This window comes from Morone saxatilis, unplaced genomic scaffold (assembly GCF_004916995.1).
Source record: "Morone saxatilis isolate NCDOM2014 unplaced genomic scaffold, NCSU_SB_2.0 Contig16, whole genome shotgun sequence".
Taxonomy (NCBI): domain Eukaryota; kingdom Metazoa; phylum Chordata; class Actinopteri; family Moronidae; genus Morone; species Morone saxatilis.
The window spans coordinates 18,495,593-18,508,995 of record NW_023339718.1 but is presented as its reverse complement, the minus strand read 5'-3'; the positions used below and the strand labels follow the sequence as shown (position 1 = coordinate 18,508,995).

General features: G+C 39.2%; 2 protein-coding genes and 1 pseudogene across 2 annotated transcripts in view; 2 read left to right on the top strand and 1 right to left on the bottom strand.

The window, feature by feature from the left end:
* The window catches only part of LOC118325739 (phospholipid-transporting ATPase ID-like), a 204,037-nt gene that overhangs the window by 92,288 nt on the left and 98,346 nt on the right, over positions 1 to 13,403 (bottom strand). The gene's annotated exons all lie outside the window — the stretch shown is intronic.
* LOC118325571 lies at positions 7,605 to 10,114 on the top strand (annotated as a pseudogene).
* The window catches only part of LOC118325740, a 9,318-nt gene continuing 7,271 nt past the window's right edge, over positions 11,357 to 13,403 (top strand). The window contains exon 1 of the mRNA XM_035658530.1: positions 11,357 to 11,418. The gene's annotated coding sequence lies outside the window, so the exon portion shown is untranslated. The remainder of the gene's footprint in view (positions 11,419 to 13,403) is intronic.

Genomic DNA, 13,403 nt, shown 5'->3' with positions numbered 1-13,403 from the left:
TTATATTATATATATATATTATAAATACAGTAATTACTAAAACACACATTATGTAACAGCAGTGTTAGCAGGTACTGACCGTACAGAGCAGAACTCCGGACGGAGACACTGAGAACTGCTGGAAAACCTCCGAGCGCTCCTGGTGGAGGAAACAAACACACTCAAACACTGACGAGCAGATAAACGTTGGATTGTTGTCAGACGGCCGGTGGCCATCTTACCTCCTGCTTCATGTTGCCATGGAGACGCAGGAAGCTGAGCTTATGATTGGCCAACGGCCCCGCGAGGACGGCGCTGAAGAGAGAGTGGAGGAACTCGACGACCTCGCAGCTCGAGACGAAGACGATGAGTTTGTTGTTCTGAGAAAACTGAACAACAGCAACGTCAGTCTGATATATACACATATATACACACATACACACATACATATATATAGATATATATATATAGATAGATATATAGATAGATAGATAGATAGATAGATAGATAGATAGATATATATATATATGTCTCTTTAATCTTTGAATCATCTTCATAATGTGGTTGTGTTTTCCACATAGATTAGCCTAGCATACAAACAAACAACATCCTGATGATCTGTTCTGAGATCAGTCGTTGAGATAACAGTGTACAGTTTGTCCTGATGGGGGCGCTAGAGAACAGAGATTTATTGATTACCTTGCATTTGTCCAGTATGAAAGCAGCCAGACAAACCAGTCTGATCTTACTGGGAACCACCACCACAAACTGCTTCAGAGCCTCCGGCACAGTGAAGCTCTCCGACTGGCTGGCTGCGCCGGGGTCAGAGGTCACAGTGGAGCTGCTGGTGAGGTCAGAGGAGGCGGGGCCAGACACGTGGATGCTGATTGGGTCGTTGAGACAAACATCTGCTAACCGAGTCACACCTGAAACCCAGCGGGACGTTCACTGGTGTTACTGGTTGAACAGAGTTTAAGATGAGACGCTGACGGACGGCGAGAGAGTTTACCGTGAGTGAGCGTCGCCGACAGCAACACGTTCTGTCTGCTCGGACCCGTCGAGTTCAGACTGTTTAATATGACGGTCAGATCCTTCTCGAAGCCCAGGTCCAACGTCCTGAACACACACACACACACACACATTATTTCTAATTGTGAAACAAACTCAGCTCATTTGTCAGATGAAACAAATGTATTTTGTTTAAATATTTAGTTTAATATTCCTCAGGGTGGTCTGTTTTATACAAGTCTATGATACCACATGATCACGTTTGGTGTGTTTGTGTGTTAGTTGTAGTATGCATGAGAATGTGTGTATTTTTCTGAGATAAACCTAAGAGTGCGTTTTGCCAGTGGACTTGGTTTACATGTCCCAGAGCACTGAGAAAAAATAAAGAAAATGTCTGAAGCAAAAACTGTTGAATAATTCAGCCTTGTTTAAAAGGAATAAACTATGATCCTCCATGAATATGACCTGGTAATCCCCAAAGATGCTCCCTCTTTCTCTTTCCTTTGCTTTCTTTTTCTCTTTCATTCTTTTACTACTGCCCACTCCACTGCAAATGATGGAGGGCTCTTTCTGTGCTTCATTCTCAAGCGTAACATTATTTTTTATCTTTTACAAAACTTTGCATGTTTTAGCCTTTTTCCACATGAATGCCGACCATTGTCTGAACTGCAGTGTTTTTATATTGATTTCATATCCAGCAGGTAGCCACAGGTTTTGGTTGGTTTGGTTATCACATCATCAGTGTATATATTTTATTTTTTATTTGATAGATATTTGTATTGTACATTAATATTGGATTTCAGAGTTTTATGTTTTATGCATCTCTTATATATATATTACATCTCTATCTTTTATTAAACTTTGCTCTGGAAAATCACAAGGCTGAACTATTGGTATTATAAGACCAAAAGTATGTGGAAATGCCTGTCTGCAGACTCTCTTGGCTCTTTCCTGTTTTAACATGACAATGCCCCTATGCATAAAGTGAGGTCCATAAAGAAATGTTTTCCCAGTTTTGTTTGGTGTGGACCCCCAACTGCAAGCCAGACCATCCCCAACATCAGTGTTGGACCTCACTGATGAAACCAGAAGAGTGAAATTATTGTAAAATATATATATCATAATAATATATAATATACAGATAAAATTTTCAGGTTGTTGTTAATGTTAATGTATGCATGCTGGTCATGGGGCTTAGTCTATAGCTTTCTAATGTTGTTTCATCTGTACCCTGTTCCGGGCATGACTCTCCGGTCTTTTTGCTGTGCTGCTGTATGACTTCTCTAATCACTAAAGTGTCAGTCAGTCAGTTTTTTCAGGCAGAAAAGTACGTCACCTTTGGTCTTCGGTCAAGATTTGAGGATCAGTGAGAGACATAGAGATGGGGGAGACATGATAATCACCCAAATATGGGGGAAATAAAGGGGTAACAGAGCATATTTTCAGTCTCTCCTGAAAGTCATTCATAGTATTGCACTTCATTGTAAACATGAAAAAAGGCAGACATAGAATGAATAAAAGAGAGCTCAAGATAAATCACACCCTGCTTGCTTTCTCACCTCCACACACCTGGACAATCACTGTGTGACTATACTGGTGTCATAATTTCAGCCTCTAACAGTTTAAAAAAACAAAGATATATCTGAGAGTCAGCTGTAGTTGACTCTAAACTGTACCAGATAAGAGCACTATAACATGTAATCTGTCAACTGCCACATCCAAGATGAAGAAAAGAAAGGAGGAACATAAGAGGTTAGAGGACAGTAGATTTTGAAATCTTTTGCAAGGACTGACACAGAACAGTTGAATCCAAAGCGGAAAGAAGAAGCGAGCAGCAAATAGTGCAGTTAGAAGTCCTACTGAGTTCCAGTGCGCCTCCTGCAGAGCCTCCTTTTCCTTCTTCTTTGCACTGTTGATGACAGAGGAGGCATAAAAACTTTCAACAGCTCCAGATGCATCAACAGTCAAGAACATTAACTCATCTTTGAACTTCTGACCCCTTGTGATGAGCTCTGTGAGGATGCAGAGGGAGAGAATTTACATCAAACTTTAATGCTGGTGGTATGATGATATAACATGGTAATGCAGCACAGGCGTAACATTAGGGAATGAAATTAAACATAATGCGGAATATGACACAGGATAGGACAGCACTGTGCAACAGCAGCAACAGATAAATAAAATGGCGCCCCCTACAGATGGTGAAATTTAAACACAACTAAAGAGAATGAAAAAAAAGTTCACAGTTTCACTTTATGATTGGCAGTTGGTCTTAAGGAAGTGTAGTGCAAAAACATCAGCAATAACTTCTTAAAACTGAAGAGCCCAAATTCTAAAATATAGATTCCTTTATTGATTTCTGGATAAAAAGTTTTGGATTTTGTTGACCAAAGACTGATGGGCATAAATTGTGAACACGTTGTATGGTCAGACGTGGACAGAAGAGTCGGTGTTCAAGGTTTCCAGTTAGCTGCAGAAGAAATGAGTTACTGTGGTAATAAATCATGAAGACCAGACTTGAACAGCAAGCCTTTCCTCACCTTCACCTTCCGTCCTCTAAGTGCAGTCACCAGCAGATTGGACACATGGATGTGGTGTTTTTGATTTCATTAAATCCAGAGGAATTCTGCAGCTCCCACCGCAGGTTTAAAGATCCCAGGCAAAGGTTCTGAAATTGTATATGTGTAGTCTTTTAAATATTGATACCAAGTGAAATGTTTTCTATAGATTATATATTGTATGTCTCTATTTTGTTTATATGTTTCTTTTATTTTGAGGAATCTACAGTATAATTTCAAGTTTACATTAATGATGACAATTCTTTGAAACATGAATGTCAACTGACAGAAGTTGTTATTTTTATGTGGTGTTATCATATGTGTGATTCCATGTGGGTGGCCCATGTCAATACTAACTGTATGACGTGAACAAAACTTCCATTAATTCATATATTGTGGTCAGTCAAGCTGTAGTTGTTGTTGTCATAACAGATATTTACTGGCCCATTTCCACTCATTCCCTGCCAGTTCAACAATGTTGCTTCATGCCTTTGCTTTCCAGAACCCTGAACCACGGCTCCTACTCCCCAGCCCTATCCCTGTTTGCCATGGACTCACAAATCAGGTCAAATTTTGTTTATACAGCATCTCAAATATTACTTTCCCTCAGGGGGCTTTACAATCTGCAAACAGGGTCCTTAGACCCTTGATTTGGGTAAGGAGAAAATCCCCCAAAAACCGGACTAGATAGATCCTCTGAGCCTGTGAACCAGAATCTGCCGAGCTAATGATGTCTCATTTTCTCTTGCATTTGTGAATTATCTGAATAGTCTGATGATGCCAGGCTATCGGAGGATATTTGTTTGCTGATTTATGAAAATGAATAGAAGTGCTGTTGTTGTGATTACCTGCAGTTTAATATGTTGTGCACCTATGTAAAAGGTTTGTTAAACTGATGACCTGCACTTTATAAGAGAGTCCTGACATACAGACATACCACAGCAACAGAAAGTAACTACATGTTTATGACTAACTGGCATATAACAGTTGACAGCACAACAACAGGATCTTAAAGTAATGACACAGAAAAAAAGGTGTTTTCTATTTCATGAGATGTTTGATAAATATGAAAATGTCAGGTTAAACCACTTTTACTTGTACTGTTTGCACACATACACACACGTATCATCATCATCATATTCATACCACACTGGTTTTCACTATTGGGAGGTCAGGGAGAGCTCAGGCATGCTAGCAGTGTGCTAATGTACCTGGGAGCCAGAGAGAGCCAGACTCAAGGCCTCTGGACCACATCAATATTACAGCACACAGGGCCGAAGAGGACCAAATCAAATATTCATTCATCACCCCTTCCTCTCTTCCCTTTTCTTACAGCTCTGGTTCTCTCCAGCCAGTCTGTAACACACTGAAAACACACACGGTCTGTGTTCACATCTTAACCCTCAGTGTAGAGGCTCCACTTGTGTAGTCAGTTATTCAGAGTTCCTGGGGGACAGTTTGGGTTGAGTGTTACATGGAGTGAGAGCTCCATTTGGGGTCAAATGCAGAACAAGGACACGATAATGCTGAAGAAAGGCTGTCGGGTTCTGCTTTTGGAGCTCACATACATACGGTCTATCCTTTACTGCAAGTACTAACCTGCACGTGCACAGATAGCAGTCAGCGGCGGAAGAAGCACTCAGATCTTAAAAGTAAAAGTCTTCCATTTAAAATGTTAAGTAAAAATACATAGAGGTAATTACTAGCAGCAAATTAGACTCATTATATAGACAATGTCTCAATTCAAAGTATTACATTTATTATTATTATTATTATTATTATTATTATTAATAAACATTATTGCTCATTCATTTCTGTCTAAGCAGTATCTGAATGTTGTCAAGGTAAAGCTTAACAACTGTATATTGTTTAATCTACAACAATGATTATTTTATGAACTTTTTGAAGTATAAAATCGTGATTTAAAGTGACTATAGCTGTAAGATTAAATGTAGTGATGTAGGAGTGTAGAATAAATACATAAGTACCTCAAATTCGTAATTACAGCATCAACTTGAGTAAATGAACTTAGTTACATTCTTCCACAGCAGTCACCCTATACAGCGAGACATGTGAAACAGTAAATGTTGAGGCTGATAATAGATCATTTTTGTAATAACCCGCAATGCAGAAAATCAACTGAACAAAATGTTTTAGGTATTTATTGAAGTGTTTTAAGGATTTTGATATAGCTTAAAGAGAATCTTCACAGCAGGTGAGAATCTTGTTTTTGTTGACCTCCAGTGGGGAAAGTTCAAAAACATTTCCATTGTTTGCAGGAAAGATGTTGCAGTAAAGGTTCCTAAACACAGACAATCTGTAGAAGAACTGACAGATTTTTATACTTATCTGCCTTATAATTCTAGATGCCCTTTGTCATGGACTTATGCAAGAGTGACACTGACACTTTTTGGATTGAGGAGAAGATCCTATCTGAGTATAGCAAGATTGTTTCTTTATCAGCATTATGGTTCCACTCTAAAATTAACATGAAATTGGACCACCTTTTAATTCAGTTCTCCTGTGAGGTCCTTACAGAAACTTTTAGCCTTCGACTCGGCATCTTTACATTCATATGAAACAACCCCTGATAAATTGTTGGGGGCAGAACACTGACATATTATACATGGCAATGTCGAGGTAAAGATTTGGATATGGTACCCTTTAATGAGTTGAAAAATACGTTTGACTTGAGAGATGTTGAATTTGTATCATATTTACAATGAGGAAGGAATACCATAGCACTTATTGTGGCGTTGCCCTTTAATTAGGAGCTTCTTCTGCCTTCTTCTTGCTTGTCATTCATATAACAGACAGATATATGATGCTCTGTGGCTTCCATAAAGCATTTTACACATTTTATATTCATATACAGTACAGTTCATGTTTACACACATCCAGTTACACTTGTGTGTGGACATAATTTCCCTTTGTTCATCTCCACAAGGGGGCAACACAGGCTGCACTTTCCTACAGGCTGTCTAGTAAGTACCTTACATTATAGCTGAAAATACTTTTTCACACAAAAGCATATATACAAGGTGCTAAGACGTACATCAACTTCAGTGTTGTTGTGTGCTTCGTCAAGCGTCATCAAAGGATACTAAACAACAGCACCCACCCCAACCACAGCCTGTTCCCCCCGCTGCCATCTGGGAAGAGGTACAGAAGCTTCCTGTGCTGAACCACCAGAATTCAACACAGCTTCTTCCTTCAGGCTGTGAGACTGATAGATTCATCCTCAGCACTTCATCATACAAAATATCTCAAAATATTATAACATATGAATACATTTTTATTTAGTTTTACGATTTGCATAAAGGGAACTCAATCATTGAATATGTTGGGTTTTATATTATTGTGATCTACACAATCCTGGTAAGTAAGAACAGACACAGTATTCAGTTTTTAGTGTTTGCAGTACTTTTGCAATGAAAACAAAGAACGTTAAAAAGACATAGGAATATTTTTGAAGTTGTTGATCTTCAGGACAGTTACTACAGTTGATTTGTGTGAAAAAGCATAAAAGCTGAAATCATAAGGAAGTAAATGCACCAAAGATCAGGCACGGGCAATAAAAAAAACATCACCCAAAGTCCAAGCAATAAACAAAACATACAAAAATGTTGTGCATCGGCTGCAAGCTCTGTGTACCTCAGCTTCTTGCACTCGCAGGCCTCCTCTACTGCGCTCTCCCAGGGGACCGTGAGCTCAATGATGTACACGTGCTTGAGCGAAGCTGACCACAGCACAAGGTCTGGTCGCAGGTTGGTGGACGCGATTTCAGTTGGGAAGCACAGCTTTTGGTTTAAGTCTACCAGCAACTTCCAATCACGTGCCCCGCTCAACTGCCCAGCATCTGGTCTTGAGGTGGTGAGACTGGCTTGACCCTTGCCCTCCCGGACAAATGTTGTTGCCTGCCAGCGGGATGATGGGGGTTGAAGGGCGTTCACACTCATCCGTCACGTTTCCAGCACTGCTTCAAGACACTTTAGCACCTGGTTGTGACGCCAGGTGTAAATAAGCGGCCTTGGTAGGCTGGTCTTGCAGCCCACTAAGATGTGCTTCAGTGTGCTGGAGTCCCCCATGCAGAATGAAGCACGTGGGGTCTTCCCCATACCACTGGCTGAAGGTTCTTTGGAGATGGCAGGACATCGTAAAGGCAGCCTTCATGTAAGCTTGCTCTGAACTGCTCCATTTCCCATAGCTCTTGCCAGGAGATCTTCCTCTTCTCCACTCCTTCCCCATGAGACATATACACAGCACCTTAGAAATAGTTTTACATCAGTGCACTTTTCATTTTTCATTATCCAAGTTTCTTTGTCTTTACTGCAACAAATATTTTCATTGTGAACTCTGTCACCTTCCTGTCAGTGTTTAAGACTTTAATATTTCTCACACAAAAGGGAAACAGGGGACTTACATGTTCAGGTCCCAGAGTGAACTCAAAGTATTCCAGGTTCTAAAGGAAAGCTTGTAAAGAAGTTTGTCTCATGATGACAAAATAAAAAAAAAGATTAACCAAGGAAAGAGTGGTAAAACTGAAAGCCAAATGTCTGACTTATTTGAAAAGGCAGGAACAACTTAGTACATGATGAGATAAAAAGTCTTGTGATCGTTGATGTCGAGTAACAGGGTAACTGTTACACAAATGAAATGAGAGAGAAAATGTGCCAGAAAGTACCAAATACACAAATAACAAATACAGTCAGGATGAGAGACATTTTTAGATTCTGTTGCTCTATATTATTTGTATATTACTTTAACACAATGTTGATTTAATAAAAAAAAGTGATATTTGTAAGTTTGTCAAATCTAAATTATTTTGATTCCTGAGTTTTAACTTAGTGTTCTACATTTAATCAGACTGACGTGTTAGCAGAACTTGTTTGACGTTCCAGTTTGAAAAGTACAAATGGTTGTAAAACTGGTTTAGTGTCTGATCAGCCTATTGTTCACCCTGGAGGACTAAATAAAACCTCTCTGTTTCATGTTTCATATTGTTTTGGATGAGCCGGTAGAAATGAAATTCTTCATTAAGAACATAAAAATATGTTTAGATGTTTTCTTTGTATTTTGATTGGCCTATGCATGTATCATGAAAAGAGTTAAATAACACACAGTATTTACCCCCTGAAAAACTAGATACCATCTGCTGGTGACATATCAAAATGACACATCCAGCATTTCCTCCCACATAATTAAACCTGGAGGTGAGTTGGAACAAAGTGCAGACGCCCATTGACAGCAATCAAAGGTGTGAGATCTCCGCTGGAAAACACACAAGTGGAGTATTTTAAGCAGGCAAAGGAAGAGACAGTAACTTGGTGAGTCCTGCTTTTGAAAAATATCTTCAATAACAAGATGGCTGAGAGAGTTCCTTCTTGAAGGTTTCCTGAACTGGCCATGTGTGTTCAGATGACTTTCAGGATCCTGCTGGTCTCTGAGCTGCAACCCACAACTTCTGTTCAAGCTGCCTGAAAACATTCTGGGAACAAGCTCAAAACAAAAACTGTCCCATTTGTAAAAAGAAATCCTCAAGAAGAAAATCTTGGGGTGAACATGCCACTGAAGGAACTGGCTGACTCCTTTGCTGCGAGAAAGGAATCTGGATCATCGAGATCAGAAAAAGGAAGAGAAGAAGGTGGAGGTGGTGTTGTGATAAACATCAAGAAGAGCCTAAATTGTTTCTGTAAGGATGAAGATAGAGCTGTGTGTTACTGTCTGTGATTTTCTTCTCCACGACGTCACAAGGTCGTTCCTATAGAACAAGCAGTCAGTGTACCTGAAGGAGCAGCTTGAAATCTGACTTAAAAGTCTCTACAGGACAAGAGGGACAAGATACAAAGCAATGGAGAAAACATACAATGAAGTGATTCAACACTCCCAAGAAGCAGCTTGTTGTCCACAGAGACGCAGATCAGAGCAGAGTTCAACAAGCTCCACCAGTTCCTGAAAGAGGGAGAGGGTCCAGACTGGGGCAGCTCGAGGGAGGAAGAGGAGCAGAAGGGGAGACTGTCGAGCAAGAGAGATGAAGGGGATGAGGAGCGAGATCTCCCTCTCTGTCAGACAGTATCTCTGCTGTTGAAGAAGAGCTGCAGAAAACAAACATGCCATTCTCCGCAGTTATAAACCCACTCAGACAGGCCAGAGTCCATGCTCAGAGTCAGACCACAGCTGGTCTCCAGGAGCGCTGATAGATGTGGCCAAACACCCTGGGCAACCTGTCGCTTCAGAGTCTGGGAGAGATGAAGGACAAGGTCCACTTCAGTCCTGTCATTCTGGACCCAAACACCTGCAAACCCCTTCTCTATCTGTCTGAATGATCTGACCAGTGTGAGATATGGAGACACAAAGCATGCAGCTTCCTGACAATGCCAGAGAGAAACACTAATTATCGACCTGTTCTGGGCTACTGAGGGTTTCAGCTCAGAGAAACACCAGCTGGGAGGTGGAGGTGGGAGATTCATCCTGACTGGACTATAGGTTTTGCTAAAGAGTCTGTTGACAGGAAGGGGGCACCGGTATGTCACACCAAAAATCTGGAATCTGGTGTTTATTGGCAGTGATATGGAGAATACACTGATGGTCCTGGTACAGTATTGTCACAGTGAACGAAGAGTCTCCAGAAGAATCAGAGTCCAGCTGGACTATGACAGAGGAGAAGGTGTTCCTTCTACGACCCTGAACACATGACTCACATCTTAACATACACAGACAATTTCACTGAGAAACTCTTTCCATATTTTTTTGTTTTCAGTTCTGGTGATGCTAAAACTGCTGATATCAAAATCTGTCAAACTGATATTTCTCTGTGAGGTTCAGGGATGTTAGTTGTTGTTTTGGGTGGTGTGTGTGTGTGTGTGTGTGTGTGGTCAGCTGACATAAAGTTTAAAGTTACACTGAGAGTATCATTGATATAGTATAACTAAGAAGCATTGTTCATCAATATCCTGATATTTTGTTCTTCTTCACCTTCTGCAGAATTGATTGGTGTCAAAAGTTGTTTGCTTACTGTTTTTACAGAAATTAATTATTCAAAGTGGTGTTCATGTAGGGTTCAGTATTAGTTTATAGCCAAAATGTAAAGGACGCATCTTGTTTTCAGTCAGTCCGTCACAATGTAGTGTGTATGGATGCTTGAATTATTTGTTCACTTTGGGGCCTGTCGGACACAATGGTGGTTTTTGATGTTATTGGCTCTTTTGATGAGTTTTTTCAATTTGGATATGTAAACGTACACATGTATCACTGTTATTACAATCAAACCAGTGTAGTCAAAAATCATTTATACATACTTTAGCCATAATTTGTGATTTAATAATAATAATTTGCTCCTGATTGTGATGTTTAATATTGCATTTGCTTATATTTAATCCAATTGTGCTCATGCTCCAAAACTAAAGAAATAAAGGTTTTATTTTGGATGTGATGTGATGTAAATGCCAGGGGGCTTTGAGGCTGCGCAATGCACATACTGAATGTTTTTGAATTGTCACACCACTGCCTTGACCTACACTACACTTAGTTTAGTTACTTCACAGATTAAACACATAATGATTTTAGTACTTTCACTTTTGATATTTTGTTCTTTTACCTTTACAGTTTCTTAAAACTTTGAATGCAGGACTTTTACTTGTAACAGAGTAGTTTTATAGTGTTGTATTGCTTTGATTTAAGTAAAGGATCTCCATTTTTCTTGTATCGATTTTTTCTTCAATAAAACTTCAGGCAAATTTAAAAAATGTTTTCATTCACTTCCACATCCTGAGTTGTATGTTTGTAGAGGTGCTCTTATTCTGAAACCCCAAGCGGAAGTGTTATGTCTGCATCCTCTCTGGTTCACAGCGGTGAAGTAAACAAACGATCTCAGGTATGAAAACTCGTGTTCAAACATTTGTACTGAAAATCAGATGTCTTTTGTACAGAAGTCATTTTGACCTGCTCATTTTGAAGTCGTTGTCAGTTTAAGGAATAAATGAGTTTATACGAATTTTACAGCAGGCATGCTAACAGCGAAGCTAACAGCTAATCAGTGTAACGTAGCGAGAGATGGGACAGTGCTAACATTAGCTGCTGTTAAACTGCATGTTGTTAATGTGCACAAAACTACAACGGTTCAGCTCTAGCTGCCTGTTTCCTACTGCAAGTGTGAAAGTGATTTGAGGCAAACATGTAAGGTAATGTTAGTTAGCATCTTGCAGATGTAAGACTTCATTGGTCGCTTCACCCAAACTACTAAAACACATTTAATGTAAAATAACCCTAAAAGTTCTTCTAGTTGACAAACTAGACCAAGCATAACTTTGTTTTTAAAGTGGGTATTTCTTCGTTGATCCCCTGAAAACTGCTCACAGTGAGCTCTATAGATAATTCAGTGACTAACATTGTTTCTATAAAGACATTTTGCTGGTGATTTTCCTTCTAATGTGATTTTTCTGTGCTGTGAGTATCATATGTTGAATTTAATCAAATCCATGGTAATGGTGTGGAGTAAGAAACTGTAGACCTACAGGAAGTCTCCACAGTTAGACACTACAATGGGTAAGTGAGGAAATATGTATTCATTCATTTGGTTGAGCAGACGCTTTAATAGCCAACTACTAAAACCTGTTTGACCAAAGTCCACCTCCGCTCAAACTTTTATTTTACTTATTGGTACTTTGCGTGCAAATAATGTGAGAGAGTTTGACACTAGAAGGTTGTTTTCACATTCATCTGGTAAATGATAAATAGACTTGGCCCTGTACTTGTATAGCGCCTTTCTAGTCTTCCAACCACTCAAATCACTTTTACACTACGTGCCACATTCACCCTTTCACACACATTCACTCAGTGACGGCAAAGTCCATCAAACAGAAACATCAAAAAAATTATTATTTTCTCACACTCTGAGTCAGAAATCTCCACTTCAGTAGCACTCACTTACACCAAACCCTCCTGTTTTATTCCCTTCTATATTCGGCTTTTTAAAGAGGGATTTGTTTATTACTGTTTTTGTTTTTTGAGTGATAAAAATACATATGCATAATTCCCTCTATAAAGACTTTTGACTCTAATATAACAAAATGAAACAAGAATCTTGAACCTGGCTCTATCTAATGTTCAGATTTTTGTTCTGGCAATGTATGCAAAATAGCTAATAGCTCATTTTTAATTAGATAATGCTTCATTTTGTTTTAATGTTAGTAATCAGCTGGGGCAGTTTAATGGTTTTTTATATCACCATTCATTTTTACGATGGTCACCTGTAGTGTCTCCTGTTAATGAGAGTTGCTGATATGTCTTTTCCTTCATCAAGTCTCTTAAAATTAGGGCTGGGTGATATGACCTGTTTCTTTCACATCACACCTGATTTACGATTTTCTTTTTTGAAAAACAGACTACAAAAGACACCATATCTTTGGCAACGTGAAACACCGCTGCATCTGGTATATCTTATCCCTGGGACAACTCCCTCTGGATACTATACCATGGGGAAATGATACATGTTCTGTGTGGATGAGTGATTTAAGTGCATTGAGTGCAATTTGTTTTAAAATGTAAATTGTGTGAAATTTAAATGTTAATGTAAAAAACGTACTACTATGTCTGAAGCCTAATAATAGAATAAATCAATAAATGAACTCCTCTAGCTCTTTCCCACTTGTTATGTTCTTATTTATGAACTGTAACCACCATCTTCTGCTACGCATTTACAGACATCTCCCCAAACACACAGGTGTATTATTGTATCAACTCAACTCCCATATTAAGTGTATTGCCTGAAAAAGGGAGGGTTTTGGTGTGTTCAGTACCTGACATCTTTGCACTAGTAAATAAATGATGAAGATAAATAAAGATACTCAAAAAGTTATG